Source organism: Gallus gallus, chromosome 5 (genome assembly GCF_016699485.2).
Source record: "Gallus gallus isolate bGalGal1 chromosome 5, bGalGal1.mat.broiler.GRCg7b, whole genome shotgun sequence".
NCBI lineage: Eukaryota > Metazoa > Chordata > Aves > Galliformes > Phasianidae > Gallus > Gallus gallus.
The window spans coordinates 40931753-40958866 of record NC_052536.1 but is presented as its reverse complement, the minus strand read 5'-3'; the positions used below and the strand labels follow the sequence as shown (position 1 = coordinate 40958866).

At 36.6% G+C, this 27114-nt stretch overlaps 1 long non-coding RNA gene across 1 annotated transcript in view; it reads right to left on the bottom strand.

The window, feature by feature from the left end:
* Positions 1-27114, bottom strand: part of LOC107053527 — a 210855-nt gene that overhangs the window by 77444 nt on the left and 106297 nt on the right. Inside the window, exons 2-4 of the long non-coding RNA XR_001466852.4 lie at positions 11638-11738; positions 9365-9443; positions 8173-8268 (exon numbers count right to left, since the gene is read on the bottom strand). This is a non-coding gene — a long non-coding RNA (uncharacterized LOC107053527). The remainder of the gene's footprint in view (positions 1-8172; positions 8269-9364; positions 9444-11637; positions 11739-27114) is intronic.

Here is a 27114-nt window from a genome sequence, read left to right as displayed (position 1 = left end):
CTAACAGTGAACTTCAACTACTGACTTACTTAAAGCCAGAAAGGTGAAACAAAAATGCATCCAAATGAAATGCTGAAAGGAAAATAATAACTGAGATCCAAACATTCTCTCATCTAAAAGTTTTGCACAGGACAGTTCTCTAGGTGATGTCTGTAGCCAGATGTCTGTAGCCAAGAATAAAATTTGTCCTATCCTGAAACATATTGCTCATAAAGACTAAAGGTAATCTTAAAAACTAAGTTAAAATGACACCTAATCCTTCAATGGCTAATACTGTCAGAAAGGGGTTCTAGCTGAAAAGCTGCATATAAAAAACTCTTAAGCAAAATCAAAGAAATATATATGTGTGAAGTTTTCTTTCTGTTCTCATTGAATGTAACAGTAGTTTCATAATCTACATTGTCATTGGCCTTGGAGGTGTTAGTTTTGATTCAAGAGTAGAGCAACCTGCAACAAAATTCAGGTATGTACCTATGTGCATAGCATGTATTTTGTACTTCCTCCAGCTCATGTACTTATGGTCACCTCCTGTGGTAGGGCAGTTGCACAGTATATGTGAGGGCCCTAGACACACAAGTATATTTTGATGCCCCAGCCATTCCCTCTGCTCCTAACACCATTATAAACCTATCCCCGGGCTCCACTTCAGCCTGTATCTGGTCTGAGCTGAGACATGGGCCAATATGGGGTCACACTTGGTGCTTAATTAAAGTCAAATTAAGTAAGTACAAAGTTTTAACCAGCAGATTCAGTCTATTTCACTTTCAGTTTAAATATGAACCCGGGCAAATGAATGAAGATTCAGCACACAGGAAAAAAAAAAAAAAAAAAAAAAAAAGAGAAGTCAAAATTAATAGTTGTTTTGGCAAACTCAAGAAGTTGTGAAAAGGAAAAGCAATTGAGAAGTAAATGCATGGTGAAAAGAAGGGAGGAAAAGCACATTATTTACTTACGTGATTAACTGTGGCCTCCCTATTCACTGGGAAATTTTGTGAAACAATAAAAAAAAAAAAAAAAACGTTCCCAAGTCATGTTAAGTGCTTGCAAAGGATTTAGAATAATGTAAAATACAAAGTTCTTTCCTTCATGATTAATGCTAAATACAAAAAGTGACATCAAACCTCTCACAATTTTTTTTTCCTCATGGAATGAATAGTGCATTCCATTAGAAAATCTACTCTACTCAGAATGCCAAAATGGACTTTTTAAATGTTTTCAAGCTGCCAAGATAAAGATGTCCTCATAAGTGTAGGTAAATGTCTGGGAACCGCATTTGGCAAAGAGATGCTGTAATAGAAACACAAGCATAATTGAGACATTTAAGCTGCCCCAGTGCAAGAAATATTCTCTGTACATCTGTACTTCCTGGAACCTTAAACACCAGAGGCTTCACTTTCATTTGCCTAATACCATGTGCCTGTTCATAATGATGCGTAAGAATTATACTGTTAATCTTTCCAATGTCAATTTCACAGAGAGTGGTCATCAGAACTTCATTACATTCCTCCAGGTAAATCCGCTTGGCAGGAAAATCCTACATCAAATAGATACTGTGAGCAGGAACTGCACTTAGCTAATAGACTCTTCAGAGTCAAATGCCACAGCATCTCCCCTGCAGGCATGTTTCTCTATCACACAAACACACATGAGTGAACCAAAGGACCTGAGCGAGGTTCTGTTCTCTTTCTTCACAGAACAGCTGTGGTTGAATAGGAACACTCAGGGTCATTTTGTCCAACCGTCTTTCTCAAGCACTAACACCTAGAGTCAGGTACCCAGGCCCATGTCCAGATGTCCTTTGAGTATCTCCAAGGAGGGAGAATCCACAGCCTCTGTAGGTAGCCTACAAATACTCAGGCACTTGCAAAGTGTTTCCCAATGTTTAAACTGAACCTTCTGTGCTTCAAATTATGCCCACATCCATGCCCAGAGGCATAATTAAAATGGAAAGTTAATGAAATGTTGGGGAAAATCAGAGACAATTCCATCATTTGAACTGAAATGGTATTTCGACAACAGTCACAATTATCAGGAAAACCACTTATTCAAAAGCTTCAGAGACAGCATACTAGATTGTTCGAAGAACTCTACATTTTTTGCACTGCCATTTCTCCTTTATAAAAGTAATGCGACCAAACCAAACTCATCACCTACGAGGAGTGATATTGATAATATTATTAGGCCTGTGGTTTTTTTAATACATTTATTGCATTCAAGCTGAGATCAAGAGGTTAACTCCCAACTTATTCTCCAATTATTCATAAATTTAGCCTATTGACTAAGCTATAGATAAAGGCAGCAGTTTCTTTCTGGCAAAAAAGAAAAGAGTCTTGCTTATTTCCTCATCGATTAATTCCAAGTGAAATTAATGTTTAATAGCTGCATTGTTCCAGTACATGTATATTTTGACCTTCCTGTTAAAACAAACATGTATTTCAATACCATTATCAATTCCATTCACTTGAAGAATCTTCCGGTATCTGAGGAGAAAAAAATGCACCTCTATATGGTAACAAATGATATTTTTTTCATCTTTACAAAAACAGGTTTTGTGCCCATGTAAATACAGCTTTACTCAAAAAGAATTTAGAATTTTCCACTGGTATGCAAAGAGAAAGAAAAGCCACTTCTACAAAGAAGTAAAAAAAAAAAAAAAAAAAAAAAAAAAAAAAGTTTAGGCAGTAGTCCAAATATTAGTATTAATACATACCCAAACCAGAAGCAGATATAAACTTCCTTGGCACCTCCAACTCTCAAAATTAAACAGGTAACCTTCAGCACCCATCCTCAAAATTCTACATAGCACCAACATTTGGAACTAGCATTGCTCATCAGCAGCAAGAAGCATTACTTCCTCTAATGCTTGATGAAAACAGGTGAAAACTCTCACAGGTGGGACTGTGACGCTAATGTCTTATGCTGCCAATGAGAGTCTGCCCTTGTTTGGGAGAGAAGTACGTGCAGTGACTTTGGAAGTTATCTAAAGACACAGGAACACAGGGATTTCCAAAAGTGACTTTACATTTAAAACTTAAGATGTCTTGAAAAGACAGAAGTGAGACAATATTTTACCATATATGATGAGAAAAGGTTTGTTCTTAATCACAGAATAGGCCAGACTTGCAGAAGTGAAACTTACAGAGCAGAATACACCAAAAGCTGTGGTAGTGTAAACCAGGTTCTATGGATTTCTAAAATTATTATACCAACTAAGAAGAAACCTGTCTCCCTGTTTTTTAGCTAGCCCAATACTGAAAGCACAGGTGGAAGCTGGAGAAGAAGCAAGTAAAATGTAGTGATGAATCTGTTTCTTGATTCTTCTTGCTCTTGAAGCACTGAACTAAGTTTACCAGCACACTTCACATCTCTTCCTAACAACCATTAACTTTGTCTCCAAGTTTGGAAGTAGTTACCTTGGGTGAGAATGAGAATACCAGCCTTGCAGTCAGAGCAGGGTGAACCATATTTCCATGCTAGCAGAAATAACGGTCCATTACTGTAGAAGTAAGCTTGGTCACTCCCTTTGTCTTACAGGAAGAGGGTAAAAACAAACACAAACATCTCTAAAAAACAATTAGAATAAGCACTACTTCTGAATTTCTACCCAGACATGTTTCCAGGTAAATGTACATCACCATCATCAAGACGTTTTCTTTTTGTGAATGATACATTATAAATCTTTCACTCCTGATATATCACCATATTCTTAAGATCCAGTTGTGATTGTTCACATATTACAGATGGAAAATGATGCAGAGCTACTGTGATTGACTTTGCCAAGGTCAGGAAATGATTTAGAGGCAGAGCTCAAAATAGCAAATTCCAAGTCCTCTGTTCTAACCATGAGTCAAAATTTCCTCCATCATACTATTGCCTCTGGGAGAAAAGAAGATACATTTGATTTTTTAAGTTAAATTTGATGAAATCAAGTAAAATCCTTTACTCACACTGCTCTACTGTGGTTAGAAAACCTGCCGTTCTTCTCTAGCTGTAATCATCATCTGGTATTTATTTCTAGCAGTATCTCAGTGTCTTCTGTCACCTTTCCACTGACAAAGCCTTTATTTCTTATTATTACATTACTTATAATGTGCATTGCCAGCCCACTCAGCATGCTTCTTAATTAATTACAAGTTGTAATATGTTTCTGGCAGCAGAGACAAAGAACTCTCCTGCTACTAACAAGAGATTAGCAATTTCTTTCATTAGCAATTGTAAAGAATATTCTATTATTATTAATTATATTTTCATTACTGTTGTTATTACTATTTAACAGCAAGCTACATGTACTGGCAAGTTTAAGATGTCAGGCCTCATGTTTTCATAGTGAGTCCTGAGATAAGAGCATTTCAGTGAAGGGTGAACATCCCTACATTTAATTCTATCTATTTAGATACATAGATGTATTCTTCATAGGGCTGTATGAGCACTTAACAACTGCATGTTCTGTGAAAAGCATTTTATCAGACATCAATAGCTCCTTTCATTTCCAGAAAAATTCATTTCCAGAAAAATGTCACACACACAGGCACAAACACAGACCTACTCTTTTTATTTTTTTTAAAGAACTTTATAGTTTCTTTGCTCTGTCTGTAAACTATTCGTTCTTTGACAAATTCCAACATAAGCTTGCACTTTTCTGTATTTTGTCACCTTTGGGTCCTGTAAAAGGGAAGGCTGAACTTCAAAAGAGCTTTTGGAGAAGAGATCAAGTGGTCTCTTAATCTCACTACGTAACACTGTAACTGGGGACAGATTTACAGTGGTATTTCTTTTAGTGACAGGAAAGTTTTTAGATCCAAATCAGTTCTGTGGTCTAACCAATGAAGATTTCAGGTATAACAAACAGAATGATATGGAGGCAGGAAAAAGTGACTGAGTGAGGATTATAGTGACATAAACTAGTGCTAAAACTAGTGCTAAAACTAAAGAAAATGGTTTGAGAGTGCTTTTTCCTTTGAGAATGGCAGCTTGCCTGAGTTGCTTCAGAAGGCTGGGACATTTTTAAATACCTATCCTCTTGGCTTCAGTATATTCTTAAGTGTTTTTACATGCAATGACACAAGGAAGTCATTTTAAGGCATCTTAACTCAGTGTCCAGAATAAGCCTTAATTTATTACCTTCTACTTTTTTTTTTTTTTTTTTTTTTTTTTTTTTTTACCTTTTCTGTCATGGGAACTAACTAACAGCAGGCAGACCACACTGGCATGGCTAGGAGGGTTCTTGCCTTCTGCTATTTCTCCCAGTATTTTTACTAATATTTACTAGCCCTGTCGAAGCAGTTTAATTAAAATGCGAGGATCCAGAATATTGGCATTACCTGCAATCACCCAGACCAACATCAATTTAGAAGCAGAAATAAACCCCGTCATTTTCTCTCTTCTACAAGGTTAGTGAGCTGCAGTCGAGGTATGAGGCAGAAAGCAAATACAGTAACCATTTCATTCATCCCAGCTAAATATGCTTGTATGAGTTCAAAGCACAGGTGCAGATATAAAAACCCTTGCAATATAGAAATGTTCTGCAACTTATAAAAGAAAAAATAGCCTTCTTTGTCAGAATAACAAGTAGTAGCCACCCACAGAGTCTGTATGTAATTGTAATTCATTCTCAGGGCTGATCATAGCCATTTCTAAACTAAGTACTGTCTTCAAACAAGTCCTAGGGAGAGAACTGCAACCTTGCATGTGTAGTAAGAGGTCATCCATTACTCTGGTATCAAAGGTTTCCCAGAGCTCTAGTCAGCTGCAAAATTCCCTTCCACTCCTCAACAAAGACAGAACAAGTCATATTTGTTTAGTATTATGACACTGGATTCTACAAATTCTCATCACAATTACTCCCTGTTGTCATACATTCCTCTACTGAACCTTAAAGCAACTGGTTTATTAAAAGTAAGAGACACATATACAGAGCTGGATACAGACATAACAGGGTTACTCTGCCTGTACAGGCTGCTGGTTGGACACAACATTTATGATATGGAAACCGTACATTCACCCATAGCAATAGAGATAAAAGCTTCCTCTACATCTAGAAACATGTGGAGTCTAGAATAGGAAAACTCTCAGTGTGACTATTGGCTGTTTTTATCCATTCTGCAGTAATAATTGAAATTTCAAACTGAATTTCCAGTAAGCATAAAATAAAGAAAAGAAGAGTAAAGATAAGTAAGAAGATAAAAATATAATTATACAGAGCAAAACTTAATCTAAATTATAGCACACTGTATTAATTTAAAATGTCTGAGAAAACTGAATTCAATCTAAATGTGCAATCAAGCTTTCTGCTATGACCATAGCATCCCTCAAATTGGTTATTAAGATGTTTCTAACTAGTCTTACTGTTTCCCTAACAATGTGTAGATTCTTGTCCTCCACGTACAGATGTATTTCATTTGGCTTTTGTTTGTTAGTAGGAAGATCTTGAATAAATCCATTTTAGAGTACTTTTACTTCTGAGCTTAGAGCAACTGAACCATCTCTCAAACAGGATACACCTTTATTCAAATAAGAAATCCTCCCTTTTTCGTCCACCTGCCACCTGTATTCAGAAGTATGACATCTTACTGCTCTACAAGATGGAGGTATATAGAGCAATTACACTTCCCATAGCTTTTTAAAAATATTGGATAGCATGATAACTCCCATTCTGCCTTTAAAAGTACATTTGATAAAATATTAACAAATTGTTGAACAAGGCCCTTCCAATTTCTGATATATCTTTTCTTTATTCTTTTGGAGAAACTGAAACACAGAGCATTACAGAGTCTTGCCTGAAGAGAGAAAGCAAGTCCAAGGGATCAGAAGAACCTGTAATCTAGTTTCTAAGTTTTGAGGTTCAGCATCAGCAACTTCCTTCTCTGTAATTTCACCAGTTTACGATGAAATGTTACACTTCATACAGTGTTAGTTGATGAAGCTTTAATTGATGAGATGGAAATCATGATGTTTAGCAGACACTGAAGTTTCTTAAATGGTTTTTAATAGGAAGTTATTGATAATGATGATGATGATGATTTTGGATCCAACAGTTACTGTTGCAATCATCAGACTCTTTTTCAAAGTATGGAATCTGAGATAAAGATCTCAAATAGACACCCAGTAGAGAGAGTGGGAACAGTGTGATAGAAGTAACTGTAAGAGAAACAACACTGTGGATACATAAGTGATATTGGATCTAATTCTAGGGTAGCTGTCTTTGGAAAAGATTGTTCATTTATTTATTCACAAGGTTTAGATTTGATGGTCTATCTTTGGGTTCATGGGAATAAGTATGAGAGTAAGCCCTGCGATGCAGAACAATTTTTTATGCAGAAATCTGTATTAACCTCAGCTTATTAATTTTTTGCTATACACAAAGCACTTAGGAAAAGACAGTTTGTAATTTCTGCAATAACAGTGAAGGCACATCCAATCCATCTCATTATTTCTTCCAGTTAAGGGTAATTCATGCAAACTAATGGGCCAGTCTAGCACCCATGAGCATCTTAGTGTGGATCTAGGCATACGAGTTACCAAGAGACTTCAGGAAATTTTTGCAAGAGAGGCTCCCCAACAGAACAAGCATTCTCCAGTGTTTTCAAGAAGGGAAGAAGAAAGAAAAGAGTAATTAGAAAAACCTTACCTCTGTGAAGATGCGCATGGAAAAACTAAGATGTTCTCTCAGTTTAATTCTCTCACAAAACACAATTGCTGTGATATTTCAGGCAGATCATAGGATCGTAAAATCACAGAATCATAGAATGGCCTGGGTTGAAAAGGACCATACTGATCATCTGGTTCCAACTCCCCTGCTATGTGCAGGGTCAACAACTACCAGACCAGGCTGCCTGGAGCCACATCCAGCCTTAAATGCAATGTCATCTACCTACTATGGGATCATTTTTGCATTTTATTCCATTTGATCAAAATCATATTTATTTCTATGTAGCAATAACTCAACGAATACAGTTTGTTACTGAAAAAAAACCTATCTGCTTTCCATGAGAGAAGTTAGAAGCTAGTAGGGAAAGAAAAAGTAGGACAGCTTCTTTTGGTAGCACTAGAAACCCAAGACTCAGTGGACTGGATGACCTGTAAAAGTCCCTTCCAACTCAAACGATTCTATGATTTTGGAGTAGGACAATGTACAAGTACCTCACCATCTGCTGTGGGAGATCCGGATATTACCTGCCATAGCATACACTCTTCAGGAACATTTCCAGTCACTCAACAGCCTGGTCTCAGGAAAGACATAAGTAAGTCTCTCCTCAGTTTCACCATCATCTGCAAAAAGGGAATTGTAACACCTGCTCACTGTATACTGCGTATTTGCTTCACTTTAAGATTTCACTAATCAGTTAATGGCTACAAAGCATATAGGAGATGTTAACAAATATTCACAGCAATTCAGAGGTGTAAATTGGTGTTTGCTAATAGAATTTTCCCACTGTGCAACACTTCACTTACCGAAGTCTATCATCTGATGTTATTACAGCTGATAATTGAGTCAGTCTCACCAGGGGTGTTTGAGCATTTTGGACAACCTACTTTGGGAGTCTTTTCATGCTGATATGCTATTTTGAATGTTGCTCTTGAGATATTTTTTAATCTTCTTCTTATTTTTTTTTTTTTTCTTACATGGTCCTTAAATCACTTACTAAAGTCTGTTTAAACTCAAAGGAAAAATTAGCCTGGGCTTCATATTTTCTGTTTTCAAGTTTTCCTGGAATCAAAAACCTGAATCAAGACAATACCTTGCCACATACATAATTTTCTTTTGTTCCTACCTTAGAAGTAGAAAGCAAACAAAAAGAGATGGCTATTGATATTTATTTTTTATTCAATCCATCTGTATTTGGTGATGGATGCGTTAGAACATGATCGTTCCCTCTTTTTACTACAAGATTAACCAAACTGATCATTGAAGCATTCTAATCTCTTTATGCAGGAAAAAAACTAGTGTAATTAATCCTTACAGTTAGCAGCAGCATCCTCAGTGGAGATTGAGGAATGCTTAGAATTTTTAGAATTAACCTGCAGTTTTTTAGAACAATTGGATCAAGCAACTAAAAGCTTCTTATTATGGAAGGTATTTGAATTTCAGTCTAAATGAAGGTTCAGAGGCTTTTTTTTCAATTCCTTCATTTTTCTTATGCATGCATTTACAAAATGTCTTCTGAATTATGAATGCACAAATCATGAATATTTTGAATGTTTATGTGGTAAGCCATCAAGACTCTATAGCTCATTAATGAAGGGAAGTAAAGAACAAGTTAAAAGTGTTCTAAAATCTTAAATTAATTAAGTCATTTTCCTATAATGCAAAGTGTTTTGTGACACTACAAGCTTAAGGTGACACTGTTCTCATGTTAAAACTCACCTTCTGGTCAGATGAGTTGATGCAGTTTTCTTCAAAGACCTCAATCTGAATCAGAGAGAGGAGCACATCTGTCTTTCTCCTGAAAAGAAAAAGTTTATACATTTTTTGTAAGTCAGAGGATCTCCCTATTCTGCTTCATCATATTGCCCTTCAATGTGTTGTTTTGGTATAAGTAAGAGTGAACAGACAGTGTTGCTGCAAGTATTTTCTCATACTGAATTATGGGCTAGATATTCTTGGATAATCCAGTTTTAAGAAACTTGCCTTAGACAATTCAGAGCATCTTTAATAGTCTCCAAGACAAATAAATGATTCTTAATGATTCCAGTGTCAGACAATATTCTAATTATTGGTCTAAAACATCTAAAATAGTATAAAAATGTCTAAAATAGTATAACCAATTATCACAACTTGACTGCAAATCTCAAGCTATTCAGTGTTCAGTAGCTCTAGATACTTATATTTTAGTGGAATAGATTTCTATCTATCTTCTATCCCTGAAATTCACAACCAGTCCTCAATTTTCTGGAGGAAATGAACAGAAAAACAAAAACAAACAAATCAACCAACAAACAAAACCTTGGAAACAAAAAGCAGAATGCACTTAGAAAGAACCAAAATATATATTCAACCAATATGGTCTGAGGAAGTTGAAGTTTGGAGGGATAGATGATGCCTATGGTTTGTGATGGACGGATTCAGCATATTGGAACATTTAAATGTTGGCAATATTATGTTAGAGAAACCAAAGCTCCTAGTGGTTGGCAGTAGCTCAGAATATCACTTAAGGTCGAAATATTGCTTTGCAAACCTTTTGCATTCATGGCTTCTGCACCTCTGCAGCACCCAGGATATATTCTAACTTTGATTTCACCCTCGTCTTCTCTTCCTATCCTCCCATGAATTGTTTTCACTCCTCTACTGACAAAATGTGTTTTTTATTCTTTAAAAAAAAGAAAAAAAATCTTTCTATTTATTATGAATTACATATGTAATAGCAGCAGAAATCCTTTTCCGCTAGTCACATGACTGTGGCCAGTAAAAATCATATGTTCCAGAGTACATAATATACCTACATTGTTTCAGCATGAAAATATCAATTGTACTTCAGGCATATAATACAATCTGCTCAACAGTTTGAAGCCAAAAGACCTTGTTTCCAGGTATTCAATGTCCATTGCACCAATTACCTTCTGATTCTTTTGTTGTTTATGTTGATTGTCCTCATCTGTCTAAATTACAGGTGTGGCTATAAAGAAAATCCTGTCTGGATCCTAGCAGAGTATTTATTAACATCTATTAAAAAGATTTTCCCAAGAAAATCTGATGATACATATATAGCTTTGCATGAACCCCATGCAACATGTTCAGCGTCCTAGACCGCTCTACAGCATCTCAGCACCTTGATTGTGAGAGTTGCCTGTAACTGATGATACTAAGGGGCTTTGGATAGCGTGCTGGGTCTGGCTGGGACAGAGTTTATTGTATTCACAGTACCCAGAATGAAATTGTATTTTGAAGTAAAAGAATGTTGGTAACAGCAGTGTTTTTAATACTGCTGAAAAGTACTTATACAGCATTAAGGGTTTCTCTTTTCCCCACTCTGCTCCGCTGCACTGAATAGGCTAGGGATCAGAAAGAAGCTGGGAGAGGACATTGCTTGGACAGCTGACCCAAACTGAACCAAAATATATTTCATGCCATGTAATGTCATGCTCAGCAATAAAAATTGAGGTGGGGGGGAGAATACACTGCCACTCCGAGCAATTGCTCAGAGAGCGCTCAGGCATCAGTCTCCTTGTGGGAGCTGATGTGATTATCTTCACATCACTCCTCTTTCTTTAAGTTATTAAACTGTTTTTGTCTTGATCTACAAGTTTTCTCATTTTTGCTCTTACAAACAGATCAAAATGTATATGTGTAGTGCTTAGCTGCTCACCAGGGTAAACCCACCACAGTTATATTTGAGGGGGCAGGAAAAAAAAATGAAATTAAAGACCTTCCCTATCTTTACAAACAAACAAACAAACAAACAATTTTTCACCACATCCAGTATTGTTCATAAATGCCCATATTGTCCCTCAGTAGCGTCCATCGATAAAATTACATTAAATATATCTCTGAATTGAGGTCTGTAGCTAGCAGTGTTCCCCTGGGGTCAGGGCTGGGTTCAGTCTTGCTCAAAAACTTTATTAGCGACATGGATGAAGGGATAGAGTCCACTCTCAGCAAGTTTGTTGATGATACGAAGCCAAGAGGATTGTCTGACTCACCTAAAGGCTCTGCTGCCACTCAACAAGATCTGGACAAACTGAAGAGTTGAGCAGGAAGGAATCTGACAAGGTTTAACAAGAGCAAGTGTAGAGTCTTCTACCTGTGGAGGAATAACCACATGCATCAGTACAGGTTAGGGGATGACCTACTGGAGAGGAGCTCTTGGAGAAGGACCTGGGGGTCCCAGTGGAAAACAGTTTGGCCATCAGCCAACAGCTTGACCTTGTGACCAAGAAGGCCAATCGTATCCTGGGGTGCATTAAAAAGAGTGTAAATAGCAGGTCAAGGGAGATTATCCTCCCCTCTACTCTGCCCTGGTGAGGCCACATTTAGACTAGTGTCCACTTCTGGGCTCTCCAAATCAGAAAATACAGGCAACTTCTAGAAGGAGTCCAGCGGAAGGCCACAAAGAAGATGAAGGGCCTGGAACATCTCCCATATGAGGAAAGGCTGAGTAATCTGGGTCTGCTGAGTCCAGAGGAAAGAAGACTGAGAGGGGATCTGATAAATGTTTATAAATATCTAAAAAGAGGTGGGAAGAAAATGGCTCTTCTCAGTGGAGTGTTCTGACAGGACAAGGAGTAATGGCTGAAAACCTGAACACGGGAAGTTCCGCACAAATATGCAGGACTTCTTCATGGTAAGTGTGATGGACCACTGGAACAGGCTGCCCAGAGAGGCTGTGGAGTCTCCTTCTGTGGAGATACTCAAGATCTGGCTGGATGCCTACCTGTGCAACTTACTGTAGGGTACCTGATTTAGCACAGGCAGGTTGGACCTGATGATATATCTTGAGGTCCGTTCCAATCCCTATGATTCTGTGAAAACAAACGCTCCAGATTGTATGCCCCAGACATGGCAGCCAAAGTAAAGAAAATATATACATACGAAAACAGAGACAGAATTTCTTCCAATATCTGTGTTAACCTTCCTCTTTTTAAAGCTATTCAATCACAATACTGAAGGTTGAAGGACGTGATCAACCTTTAACCTTCCAACCCAGCCTCAGGTCCAGCATTCTATTGCCCTCATCCTCATTGGAAGACTGTGCTCATCTAATAAACTATACCATGAAATCTGGTTCTCTGGTGACCTAAAATCTGTTATTATATTTTCTTGTCTTTCTTTACTTTTACATGCTGTGACTGATCAAATTCAGTATTCAGAGTTTCACACAGAATGAATAGCTTTTTATCTGTAAGATATCCCTAATGTCTGCACTTTTATGTGGCTTTGGAAATCATTAACAACTCAGATGGGTTAATAACTCAATAGTCTATTCATTTGTGCCTGTAGGACTCACAGAGGCACCAAATGTCTCTAGGGAGAAGCCAAAAGAGGTGAAGTGAGTCAGCAAGACCTAAGCAGTTTCACAAACTTAAAAGTTTTCTTTGTCCTTTTTTAACAATAACAACAACAGAATACTACTAGTATCATGAGGACTAAAAAATATATTTTCTCTTCCATGAAAAAGAGGAATGGAATAATCCAGTTATTAATTACAAGAAGGTTTTTTACATTCAAGCCTCTCTTGTCTCACAGAATTCTGCAATGGATTTCAAACAAGAACAGTTATTTGGAACCTACAGATCAACATTTAAGTGATACCAATAAGAGTATTATTACTAAATATTTATTTGTATAAGATGCTTATCTATGGACACTTAAATTATCTTTCCCAAAAGCATATACCACTGAGTTTGTTCCAAAAAAATTTACAGCAGTGTAGCTGTAGGTCTGCCTGGGAGTAGGTAAGAATAAATCCCAGGAAGTTAGTGTTGAGATGTCTAAATCACCTTGCCTGTTATGTTACTGTCAGATTTCTATAGCTTATTTAAGCAGCATTCTTTATCCTTAAATAATGTTGAGCAATTTCTTGTTTGTATGCAATACACTATTGTATTAAAATATTATTTCCTAAAAAGTAAGTGTGCGACTAACCCATGAGAATGTTGCAATATTGTGATATTAGATTGGGTATTAGCACAAGGAAATAGTGAGGACATTTTAAAGAATATGTCATAGACATAAAATTTCATTTGCACATGGCTCTGTTCAAAGCAAAGCAGAAATGGGAAAAACACAGCTCTCATATAACAGTGAGATCACTCTGGAGACTAGATACTCCCTTCTAGAGTAAGGAGTGTCCCTCAGAGATCTGAGGTTTTGTAGAAAATATATGACATTTTTTCAAGATTTTTTCTGTACTTTCTGTTCTGATTCTTGAAAGAGCTCTGTTGGCTTTTCTAATGGCAAAGACATATGGTACAGGATAGTCATTCAATCTGAGATTCTCATTCACTAGTAATTATCTCTTTGTAATAATGTGTGCACTTCTCTGGGACAAATTTATCCAGAATTTTCTCTCCAGGACTCACTCTCAAATACATATATATTTAATATACAGACAAGCAGTATGACTTTGGTAGTTGCAAAGTATCACATTAAATTATGTAACCAAAATTTATTGAGGATTCACATAACACTTTCACTCTAGCTCTGCACAAGACTGTTGATATTCTCTTCATGTTTCTTCATTATCTTAATTTTTATTTTCTCAATTAGCTTTCTTCCTCCATTTCTATTATTTTCTAATTTGTTTACTTCACAAATATTCCTTATTCATTTGTTTGAAGAATGCCAACTAGTTATAAAAGAACAAAACAAAGTTGGGAAAGTTACATTGTCAGATGATTTTGATTTAGCAAGAAGGTGCTTCATTTAATGAGAATGACATCCCTCAGAAACCAGCAGGACAGACTGCAGCACCAGGAGGGAAAAGAGTGTCAGTTATAGTGCAGGAGGTAAGTGAAATGCTTCCCTTGTCCACTGGTAACACATTCTGCACATACAGTTCTGGGATAAACAGAGCCTAATTGCAGACAAATTTGCTCTTACTATGCCCCTAAACTCACTCTGGTTTTGGAGAGTCCGTTCAGGTGGGATTTCATTCCCTAAAATGCTTGAAACAGAGGTACACAATCAGAATTGCTCTGTTAGGTGTACAGATATACTTTAATAACTCTTTCTAGTTCTGTATAGGACTCCTTGTACATATGAATACATGTCTATAAGAAGACATTATCTGACCTCTTCTAAATGGGTTTTCATAGAGACAACACAAGCTTCTCTGATGGCCTCAGCTATGTAGCTTGTGGTGGGGCTGCTGGAACTGACTGGAAACAGCTGTGCCCAGAACGGAACAGGCCCTGATACTTTCTCTCACATGGAGGACCCCTGCATTCCTAACCCCATGGCCAAGACATTATGTACATAATGTGTATTTTTTATATGTATACATAGTATATATAAAACGTGAGTATGTGTGCTTAAATAGAACCAACATTTACCCATCCAAGTGTTGTACCTCCATAGAGCTGTTTCACCCATACGAACAAGCACCTACAACACACAAAAGACTGGCATCCTGGGGAAATGCACACTTCATATACAGACAAAGAACTGTCATCATCACAAACTTCTAAAGGACTTATTCTCCTCAGTTCACAGCTCTGGTAAATGAAGTTGCTGCCACCATACCTTAAAATCTGTTTATTATCTTATGCACATACTTTTCTTTTAAAAGGTGCTGTGGAGATGAAGAGGGTTATTCATGTGTCTTTCTCAGTTAATTTCTTTTTTTTTTTTTCATTTTTTCTCAATGCATTTTTGATTACTTGCTATTCCTCAAAGGCCAAAATTCAATATGTAAAAATGGTTCTCAAAAGATGAATCAAGTTCTAATGTCAAATTCAATAAGCTCAGCTACCACATCCACATTCCATTACTATAGGAAGAGAAAAGGCAATGATGCCCCAAATTTCTACTATTTTCAGAAATGCTCCGAATTGAAAATTAAGGAGAAGTTACTGAAGTGCTTAGAAACCAAATTGATGTTCAGAAAATGGACCTCACATAATGATTTTTCCATCCAGTTTATTTATTCTGAAACCAATAGCCATTAGTGCACTCTAAACTCCAGGGAACTGAAGGCAAAAATGTAGTTATTTTCCTTATCATGTTTGCAGGGAAAAGCTGAATTTCAAGTTATCAGAAAGTAGCATAATTAGTTGTTGTGCAGCAAGTGCTTCCCATAGCCTTGGTGTATCGTATGGCTATTGGCATGGCCCACAGTACATTGTAGAGAGCATTTCTATCTGGGAATTGCCATCTCCATAAGGCAGAGTTCCTCCTTGGGCTCCTCATAGCTCAGAAGATGTCTCCAACAGACACAACCTCAGGAGGGCTTCAGCCCTGCGCACTTAGCTTGGTCTGTGGCTGACAACAACACACCCCAATCATTGACTGTAATCCATTACAAGTAAGAACATCTAGAACATCAGTTTCAATACATCCCAGCCAATAAAACTAGGCAAGTAACAAAATAAAAAGTTCAGGATGAACTGAAATGGACTGTGGGGGGAGAAACTAAGGAAGGAGTTTTGATAAAACGAAGATGAATTCTCTTGAAGGCAATACAGTCAATTCTATTTCCAGAGTTAAGTCATACGATTTAAAGATTGTTTTCTAAACAAAACAAGATCTAATTTTGAAAGGAAAGCTCAATTATTTTGTTTGTTTGTTTTTTATTTATTTATTTATTTATTTATTTTTCCCTCTCTGTTTCCAAAATGAAACTGTTCAGGAAGAATTAAATTCTCTGCTCTTTAGGCTGTAAGAGATACATGTTGAATCCTAAGAGACAAAGAAATGGTAAGGGGAAAGGGGGAACAGAGAGACTAGGGCATGGGAAGAGGAAGTGGTAAGAGGGCAGAGTGGGGGAGGAATGGTGGGAAAGGAAGAGGTAATTTTATTGTAATTAATTACATCCTGACCACAATACAGGTAACTGAAAATCCTAGAAGCAGAAGTGTCAATAACCTTAATATAGCTAGTGCTACCAATCATACCACTCGAAACCAGGAGTATCCAAAGCTGAACTATATTTTAAACATGGGTTTAATTGTAAAAAATGCTGACATTTATGAAGCATGTAAATTGATATCTAATTAACTTGCTTCAGCTTCCCTGTTAAATGCCAATTAAATATATTAACATTTATCACAATTTTAATGTATCAATAAGAATTTAACTTTACATTTATTGCCATTGTAATTTTTACTTAATTACATGGCCAGCTGATTTATCATTTACATAATTATTCAGCCTTAGTCTATATTCTCTTGAACAATCAAATTTGTATTGTACTGTCTACAGCAATTGATCTTTCTCTGTACAGTTCTGTACCTTTATCAAGACATCTGCTACTAAGACACGAAAATCGAAAGTATAATGGGAAATGGGATTTTTACTGAGCTCAAGGATGCTGTTATGAAAACAGCAATTTCCCAAGGATTGGACATAGTCCTGTAATGTTGATTATTTCATGTAAACAGTCTGAGAAATTAGTGACGGCAGATATAGGTGGAGATTACTGCTGAAGCATTGTTAATTCATTTATCACGTTATACTTTAGAAAGAGAGGAAAAAAAAAAAAGAACATTTTTCCACCTATTCAGATAGACATGTGCATGTGCTATAACAATGGTACTTAAATAAGTCTCATGGTTGAGGCAAAGTTTTGGAACTTGAATGAACAAGTGATTCCATGTGTAGTCTGAGTACTTCAGAAGTCATCTGCCATTGAAAAGTGTAGGCAACAAAAAGTTGTAATTTCATGCACACACACACACATACAGAGAAAAAGAAAGAAAGAAAAAGACAGTGTCTGTAGAGCAACATAAATATTTGGCCTTATTTAAAACCAGTATCTCATGATACAGACTCTGGAGTTTATGATTGTTATAACTATGTATTTCCCTGTACTTTAGGAACAATAGGTGCTTTCGCTTAAAATGTTCTCCATAAATTGAGTGGACAATATGAAACAGAAAAAAAAAAAGTATAGAGGAGAAGTTGTGAGTGCCTCTTGAGCTTGCCTTTCATGAAAAAAATAAATGGCTTCTGAAACACATAATGGGACGATGGAATTCTGTAAGAATATTCCTACTTGTTATGCTGGAGCTATAGGATGACCATGCATTCTAATCCCTAACAGTTTTTAAAAATATACTGATTAGTTGCACAAAAAGCAAAACTATATTCTAAGGCTTGCTCCTGTGTGGATTTGTGGGCGTCTAGTAATATTGCTGACATGCTGTCTTGCCAACAATGAATTTTGTCATAGCCATTGACAGTATATGTCATATAGCTGAAATTGTCCAATAAACTCAGAAGTTATTAAACCTGAGAAGAACCTGACAGATAAGTACATAGTTTGGAGATAGAAAGAACCAATTCTTCTGATCCTGACCATATGTAAAAGATCAGAAAATATACTTGTCTGTAAAAGAACAGTACTTATTTAAGGCATTAACCAGACCAAAATAGTTCACAAGATCACAGTGACGGAGGAAATTCTTCTTTATAATGGCTCATAGAAACACAGAATCATGGAATGGCCTGGGTTGAAAAGGACCTCAAAGATCATCTAGTTTTAACTCTCCTGCCAATGGCAGGGTTGCCAACCACTAGAAGGTTTCTTGCTCATTTAGTTTTTCTTTTCATGTGCAGCAGAGAAATAGAATACAGACTGTTGTAGGCTCTCTTGACAGATAGTGACAGAGATCAGCATCTTGGGAGAGTGAGAAACATCTTGGGCAGGGAGTCACCTGCTTCCATCCATTAACAATACTGGGAAGTAATAACTAATCAACATCCTATTAAATTTTTTACAGCTACGTGCCTAAAGGGGAAGAGGATGTACTCAGACCACAAAGTCTCAAAACCTCAAAAGATTCACAGCTTCCCAAGAACTTATTCTACAGATTTTGCTGATTTACTGTAAATTTTACAGGTTCTTGGCCCCACAGGTATAGGTAAAAAAGTAATCGTTTCACTTCATAAATTTATTTTAGTTTTCTTCCTAAAATAAAACAATTATGATTCTTGAAAATCTCTTAGAAAACAAGTTACCACTAATCATCCAGTAGCTACATTCTAGTCATCTTGTGGTAACAGTCAAGATTCAGGAGCATTATTGTTAAAGGCTGTTAGAAAGAAACACTCAAAATTCAGGGAGTTTCCTGAGACTACTGAGATTAACCAGAACTCTAGTGTGATAAAGTTATCATAAAAGCTTTCACTAGTATGTTTTCCCTCTCAGACAGCAAACGTTAGCTGCACAAAAACAATGAGAAAGCTTCCTCTGAACATATTAACCCTGAGAAGACCTTCATTTTTTATTAGGTGACTGACTTGGTCAAGAAACCTTTTTTTTTTCCACTCAGTTCCTTAATCCCTGTTATGCAACTTATGTATACAGTCCAGAAAAGTAATTCAGCTACCAAAACAAATAAACATACTCACCACCAGTAGCAAAGCATTTTAGCCAGCAATGAATAAGAGTCCAAATGACTCTCTCATGTCTTTTCTTTCCTATCAGTTACCACTGCTGAAACACACCATCTATTGCTTCAATGAGCTCACATCCACTGTTTGATCTCCATAGATGTTTTGCAAGCATCAATAAATGTCAATGGGTGCCATTTTTTCTGCATGGAAGAATTCCAGGACACACCTTTGTTTCATCTGCACTTCCATGTTAGATGCCATTCTGTTAGACTGCCCCTCTGCTGCCATCTGTTTCACAGCAACAAAATGTAACAGAATATTGATGGGGAAGTTCAGCCTTTACTGTGTACCACCAACATACACCTCTGACACCGTGGGCCAACATAATAAAATAGAAGGCATTACTTTTGGAGCAGCCCTCAAAGATTTTTATTTGCTTATATTATATTCACTGCATATTAGTGAGTAGCAAGAAGCATCCACTTTCCAGCTCTAATTGGAGAGTGGAATAAGAGTTTTGATCTGGTGCCATCGGCATAATTTGAAACCAGGTGGTATTACAGCAATTAGACTTTTTTAATTGACTTTTGCATTTTGTGCAGTAATGGAAATTCCTTGATGTTCATTTTTGGATATTAGGTAACAATGACTTTTGAAACATTGCCAGCTCACAAAAAGTAAAATCAATATCCATTCATTAGCAAATTAATGGGACTGACTTTATTGTAAATAGCTAACAACTGTACAGCTGGCAACCATGAGTTACTAATTGTTCAAAGAGCATTAGATGTAAGTTCTGAAAGGGTTGGAAAAGTTCATAAATAAACAGAATTTTTAAATAAGAGATTTATAGTGCTATACTTGTATACCTATATAGTATACCTATACTTGAAAGTAAAATATTCTTCACTTAAAAAAAAAAAAGTGTTACAATGATCTTGTAAGTATGAAAGCTTATTGTTAGAGCTAGTCCTTGTCTTAAATATGGGTCTAAATACATTTATCTGATCATTTCTATTTCAAATTTCAAATAGTAAAAAGGAAATAATATCAGGGTGTTGTCAAATACTTTCTTTCCATCTTTTCACACCAAAATGAAGAACTCAAAATACAATGCTTGAATGAACTTTTTCTTTGAGGTTATTGTATAATAAATTTAGTTTGAGCTTTGTTTGTCTTTTGCAAACAAAAAGTTTGATCTCCTTATTAAACAGAAGTGCATTTTGCATTGAAACATGACTTTGCTATGCCAAGTGGAAACTCCTAGCATTTTTTCTGGCTTTCCACCACTTTTTTCTTGTTTAAACACAAGAAATTTAAAATTAAATTGTGAATTGTTTCAGGCAGAAGCATTTTTCACTGAGAGAAGCTTTTGCTAGAAGTGTTTCTCTCAGCTACAGTCCTGAATAATGCAATGCAGGTAGTTTTTCCCATGAGAGCACAGAGACAATTGTATATTTCACAGATGTTCCTCGGGATATAATCCCTCCAGAGCTCTCTTCAGAAGGAAATCCCACTTTAGTTGTTAGAAAGCTCAACACATTCTGATTCATTGCTGTGCTGAGTTGCTGCTGGGAATGACTGAAATCAAGGCTCCATCTATCCCAAGTGATTCTTCAGAAGGACATATTAGCATGAACAAAATGCAACAGAGCTATTCAGCTTCCAATCCTAAACTAGGTCGTGCCCATCCAGCATGGTACGTTACTATAAGAACCTGATCCTGATTCAGATTTCTCATACGAGCACTGAAAAGTTGTTGAAGAGAGGTTAAACATTATCAGGACTTAGAAGCAAAGCAGATCTTACTGCATTTGTTTTGATGCAGTCATCTACGGGGTCTCAAACTCTCTTTCCCACCCAAGTCTGGTCACGCATGTAGCATCCATTTCTGTCCATTAATGAAGCTCTTTCGTTAACTTTGATATTTTCCTTGGGTTTGTCTCCTTTTTAATCTGTATCTTCTCTTTACTTCAGAGAATACACACAAGTGAAGGCTTTTTTATTTTGCCTCACATTTTAGATGGTCTATACACTTGTGCAGCATGTTATTCTAAAGCAAATGCTCATAAAGTTGTATAAAAATCCTTTTCCAATTATATACTAAACCAAAAGAAACCAACCAACGAAAAAGAATCAAACAACAACAGTAACAAAAAAACAACACCATCGAAAAACAATTTTTCATATACTACATTTGGATGAGAGTTATTTATCTGATTATTCCACAGTATATCAGTATCATTGAATCACTGTATGGCTTGGGTTGGAGGTGACCTTAAAGATCACATAGTTCCAACTCCCTGCCCAACCAGGGGCAGGGTTGCCAACCACTAAATCAGACTGCCCACAGCAACATCCAACCTGGCCTTGAGTGCCTCAAGGAATGGGGACATTTAAAGGTCATCTAGTCCACCTCCCCTGCAATGAACAGGGACATCCATGGCTAGATCAGGTTTCTGAGAGCCTGATCCAGCCCAGCTGTGAAAGTCTCCAGGAACAGGGCATTCACCACATCTCCAGGCAACCTGTTCCAGTGCCTCACCACTCCTACTGTAAAAGACTTTTCCCTTACATCTAACCTAGACCTAAACTCCTTAAGCCTGAAACAATTTATTTTTGTTCTGTCACCACAGACACTACAAAAGAGTCTGTCCCATTCTTTCCTGTACGTCCCCTTTAGATATTGAAAGGCTGCAATAGGGTCACCTCGAAGTCTTCTCTTCTCCAGGCTGAACAGGTCCATGTCCTCGTAGGAGAGGTGTTCCATCCCTTTAATCACTTTTGTGGCCCTCCTCTGGACACACTCCCACAGATCTATGTCTCTCCTGTACTGAGGACTCCATACCTAGACAAAGTACTCCAGGTGAGGCCTCACCAGCACAGAGTAGAGGGGCAGGATCACCTCCCTCATCCTGGTGGCCATACTTCTTTTGACACATCCTAGGATGCAGTTGGCTTTCTGGGCTGTGAGGGCACATTGCTGGCTCATGTCCAGCTTCCCATCCACCATTACCCCAGGTCTTTTTTGGCAGAGTTATGCTCAAATCTTTAATTCCCCAGCTTGTACTGGTAGTGAATGTTGCCTCGACCCACATGAAAGGCCTTGCATTTGGATTTGTTGAATCTCACGAGTCTCACCTGGGCCCACTGCTCAAGCCTATCTAGGTCTCTCTGGATGGCATCCCATCCCTCTCATGTGTTGACCACAGCTTGGGGTCAACAAACTTGCTGAGGATGCACTCAACCTCAATCAATGTCATTGATGAAGATAATAAAGAGTATTGGTCCCAAAACTGACACCTGTTGGACATCGCTCACCACTGATCTCCATCCAGACAGAGCCATTGATCATCATTCACTGTACTTGATCCTGCAGCCAATTCTTCATCTACTGAACTTTAGGATTTTGAATTCTTCCACTTATCAATTTTCAGTTTTTAAAGATGAACACATGCAATATACCTAGATTTCCATTCAGTGTCCAGCACCAAACCACATTATTTGGAGAACCTTTATTTCCAGAACAATATGTAATTAATTCTTTTGCCTAAACTTCATTTTGCAAACTCTAGAATGTTCACAAGGTCAGCTTAACTTTGAAAACAAACACACAGCCCAGATCCTCAGAAGCACTGTAACTCAGATCAGTGTTGTAATATTTTCAAGGATATAAGCCCATACACTCAATATGTTGACTACTTCTCCTGAACAACAGAGAGTGTCTCATGTTCCATTTTATTTAGAAAGGGTGCGATGGAGCTGCATTGAAAGGGTTACTACTGAAAGCTGATGGGTATAAGAAATACAAGATTTTCCAGGCACATCAAGAATATTGACTTTCTGAAGCTGACTAGATGATGTGAGCTACTTCCAACAATTCAATCTATTTCATTCAGAGTACAGCGAGTTTATAAAGGCATGCAATCTGTAGAGGACTGTTTCAGGGTCACTGTGCTACAGCCCTCTTGACACAGCTGAAAGAAAGTCTTGAATAGAGGATGAGAAGCCTGATTACTGATTAACTTCAGTGTTATTTCAATCAATTCCCAGAAGGAAGTTAGTAATCTTCCCAGCATCCAACAGAAGATTGTTATTAAAGGGCTATTATGATGGGAACACTCAACTCAGAAAGGCTGTAAGGGGTTTTGCAGTTCTTTATATATATATATATTTATATATTATCATCTGGAGTTCTACTTGAAGACTTCTTGATTGTAAGACTACTTTTCTAAATTTATGCCCATAAAGTACCTTACTGTGGCCAAATTCTACTGATTATTTAAAATTTTATAATCAAAATAATTGTCTTAGAGGTAGTCCTCCTATAGATCGAGGGCTGCTAAATGTGTATCATTAGTGAACATGTTAGTGATTTCTAAGCTGAAAGATCAACTGAGTACTTTATCAATATTTTAAATTGGACCTTTTCATAACAGTCCAAGTGCTCCCCACCATTTCAATACACAAAGAAACAAAATCTTTCTTCTACACAATTAAAGTAAAAAAAATGCTACACGAAGAAAGGAATTACAGAAGGATGGGATAACAATTAGACTGTTAATATGGAACATGAAAGATGAAGGAAGTATTCTGCAACATATTTTCTATTTAACCTTCAGGAAAATATTTTACATGCTAGTCTTTACTCCCTCTGAACAGTGAAGACGTGATCTTCCTTCTCAGGTGTGTGATGGGGAGTAATACATTAATACATTGATACTCAGAGTCACTTAGATGCTGTGCTAATATAAGAAATATGACTTACATGATAAGAAAGATTTACAACTTCAAAAATCTATAAAATCTACTAAGTAGGTAGATTCATTCACTGTTTATATAGTCTTAAGTGTGTTAATTTTAAAGGTCATTATTCAGTTTTTTTCTAGTTACTTGTGGATCGATTTGCACTTTTCACAAGAAAAAAGTTGACCTTCATAATTATTTTAATTGCAAACGCGCCTTGATAGCACCTGGTAAGCTACCAGGCTGGTGATGAATCTAAAATCACTGTTAGCGCAGCTACCCCAGCTGAAACATAGTAACCACAGTAACCAATGTGGCCAATGATGTCTGTAGCAACTTCAACAGGTCAAAGGGTTCCCAGCTCTTTTAAAAATATATATATATACACACATATATATACATATATACACACATATCCTTTTTGCCACTACGGGAAGTAACTCTGGCTTGAAAGCAGGGGAACAAATTATATTAAGCTCAAAAGTGCTTTTTGTCACTTCTCCTTTTTGAATTTTCAATTTTTACTACATTTAGCAAGAAAAAAGATATATGGTCAAACAAGAAAAGTCAAGACTATATACTGCATGGAGAAAAATGAGTTTAAGGGGAGCTGCTGTATGAATGTTAATATATACAGATGAGTAACTGTCATAATTGTGTATAATCAAGTATAAATAGCACCACTCAGCTCAGCACCTTGTACATATTAGACAGAAGAATGCTGGCCCAGAATTGCTGCCTAGCTGTAGGCAGGAGTAGGCTCTGCAGAGGCTTGGCCACCTCTAAGCATAGACAGAAGAGATACATGGCTTAATAATGAGTTTTATTGGTGGGAAGGTAAGCAAGATGAGATTTTAAGCACATCCATCAAAGAGTTATGAGTATCTAAATCACAGACTTAAATGCACAGAATGGCTAGTAATCTGTAGCTGCATTCTTTGCTCCTGTTTATGCTGTGCACATGTCAATTGCACCCAGACAATCTGTTCAGTATAGAATGGATAGAACTTCCTTGGAGGGAAACAAAGATACAATTGAAACCATAGATCTGCACCCTATGGGCAGTATAGTCACGACTGTCAGTCAAGCTCCAAAAAACTTTCCGTTCAATCTTTTCACCTGTCATAGAGAGATACTTATTTTTTACTTGTAAGGCAATAACAAGTAAAAAATAATTGCCTCATTAAAAGTTATATTAGTAAAATACTAAGAATAACAGTACTACAAATGTTCGCAAAACTTTGAGCCCAAATAAAAAAACATTTCACTAGAAGCCTTTTACAAAATGTCTTCCATGTTGTTATGTATTGGTTAATAGTCAAATACAACAGCTATTTTAAGTTCTTCGTGCTCTAGTTCTATTCATGCAGATGATGCTTCTTAAACAGGAATTTTGAATAGTATCAGTTCTAATACAAATATTTACTAAAACAATGTGGTCTTGCTATAAATGAATAGTTTGGGCATTTTTCCACATTTAACTATTGAAATTTCAGTAATATAGCCAAGTTGAATACTGTACGCATTAAGACACTATGGCACTTGATAGAAAGTCAATATATAGATAACCAGATGGCTTTCTTTACCTAACACTTGACAACTATGTGTGAACATGTGCAGTTTAGGGATAACTTATGTGTTTAGCAGTGTTTCCCTAGAATTCTTATTGAGAAACCATTATACTTGTCAATATTTTTCTTCAGTGCTAGACATGGGGACATGAGCATTAAGTTGCCTTCATTAATAAATCAATGCCTTTCTCAGTTCCTTTTTGTTTCTCACAATATGTAGAAAACATATGTTCTCGCCAGAACATATCAAGTGAGATTCAAATTTATCATTCCTGGTAAAAGTAAAGCTAAGGAAAATGTAGTTGTGCCAACTTCTTGAACAATAACTTGATTATTAAGGCCTTCTCATCTATGATGTGCCTGCAAAGTGATGAATACTCTCAAAAATTAATGGCCTTTAAATGGCATGCAGTTCAATACAAATAACTAGGAACGACAAGTGTTATTTCTTAGTATAATTTGTTTTTCAGACATTACAGAAATAATTTATCTTGTGAGAGAACTAGGGCACAGTCCATGTCATTTAGGTGACAAACCGTACCTCTTACATACTGAATAGCTGAAGTACATATTTAATGAATAACTGTCAACACAATATCTCAGTGACTGTTCAGGAATTAAAAATTCAAGAAGGAAAAAATGAGCAACAGAAAACAATTATGATTTATGTTAATTCAGACAGATGAATCTGATAAACGGAAAAAAATAGGAAGCTTTGGATACTATCAGGAGACCATAAAGGACTCAGTATTAATGATTTACTTCAATGCAACTACTTCCATCTAGTGAAATTACACAGCGTGTAGTGATAAGAAACATAATTTTACTGGGTATTGATACTACATTTCCTTTCTGTGAGAAAAAAAATGTTTTACATACATCAGTGGTACAGTACATGCCCCTTTGGTCATGAACATCTGTATAAGAAAGTTCTTTCATCCTTAGGCAAGTACATATTTGCTTCTGGTTGTTGCCACTTGTTCCAAGTAATTGCTCATAAAACCCACTCAGACGATCGATTACACTTATGCACTACAATAGCTAAGGAAATACTGATTCATGCTCTACAGATTGTGTAGCCTCCCTCTCACTGGTAAAATAAAGCAAAAAAAGTAATATTTTTATGAGTACTTAAGTTTTTAAAAGATAACTGCAATATCAGACCGGGCTATTTCCAAATGTATCTCTATGTTAAACTTTGACAAAAAAATTAAAACTAGCATTGTAATCATTTTTCTTTCTGACATTTGATTCCCTTAAATAAAGATTTTGTGCAAATTTCTCTTTTGCCCGTGTTGTACACTAAGCCTATTCCAAGGGCTTACATTCCAGTTATTCTATCCTCAGAAATGTCTGAGTCAATGCACAAAACAAAGAATGATAAAAATATTTTATCTGTATGCGACCTTAAGGTCTATTTACAGTGTGCTATTCACACACTGCTCCAGTAAGAAAATTCCTGTCTTCATGGTTTTCTTTGCAGTGCTCCCTAGAAGCTTCAAAAGTTTCTGCTAATCTCCAGCAAGTCTGGTAGATAATAAGGGAGTGTGTGGTTTTATGTATGTTCATACCCTGCACGAAGTCTAGCCTTGTATGTCAGCACGATTCACTGATGTTACAAGTAAAGATGTTCACTCCATTGAGTGATAACCTTGGTTTGATTGTGATTTTCTTATCCTTCTCTCTGTTCCCAGATTACACATCAGCCAAAAAAAAAAAAAAAAACACCACACCACTGAAACCAGAGATGGAAAAATGAAGTCTTGCAGCTGACAGGAAGAGATGAACAGAGGGAAAAAAGAGGAA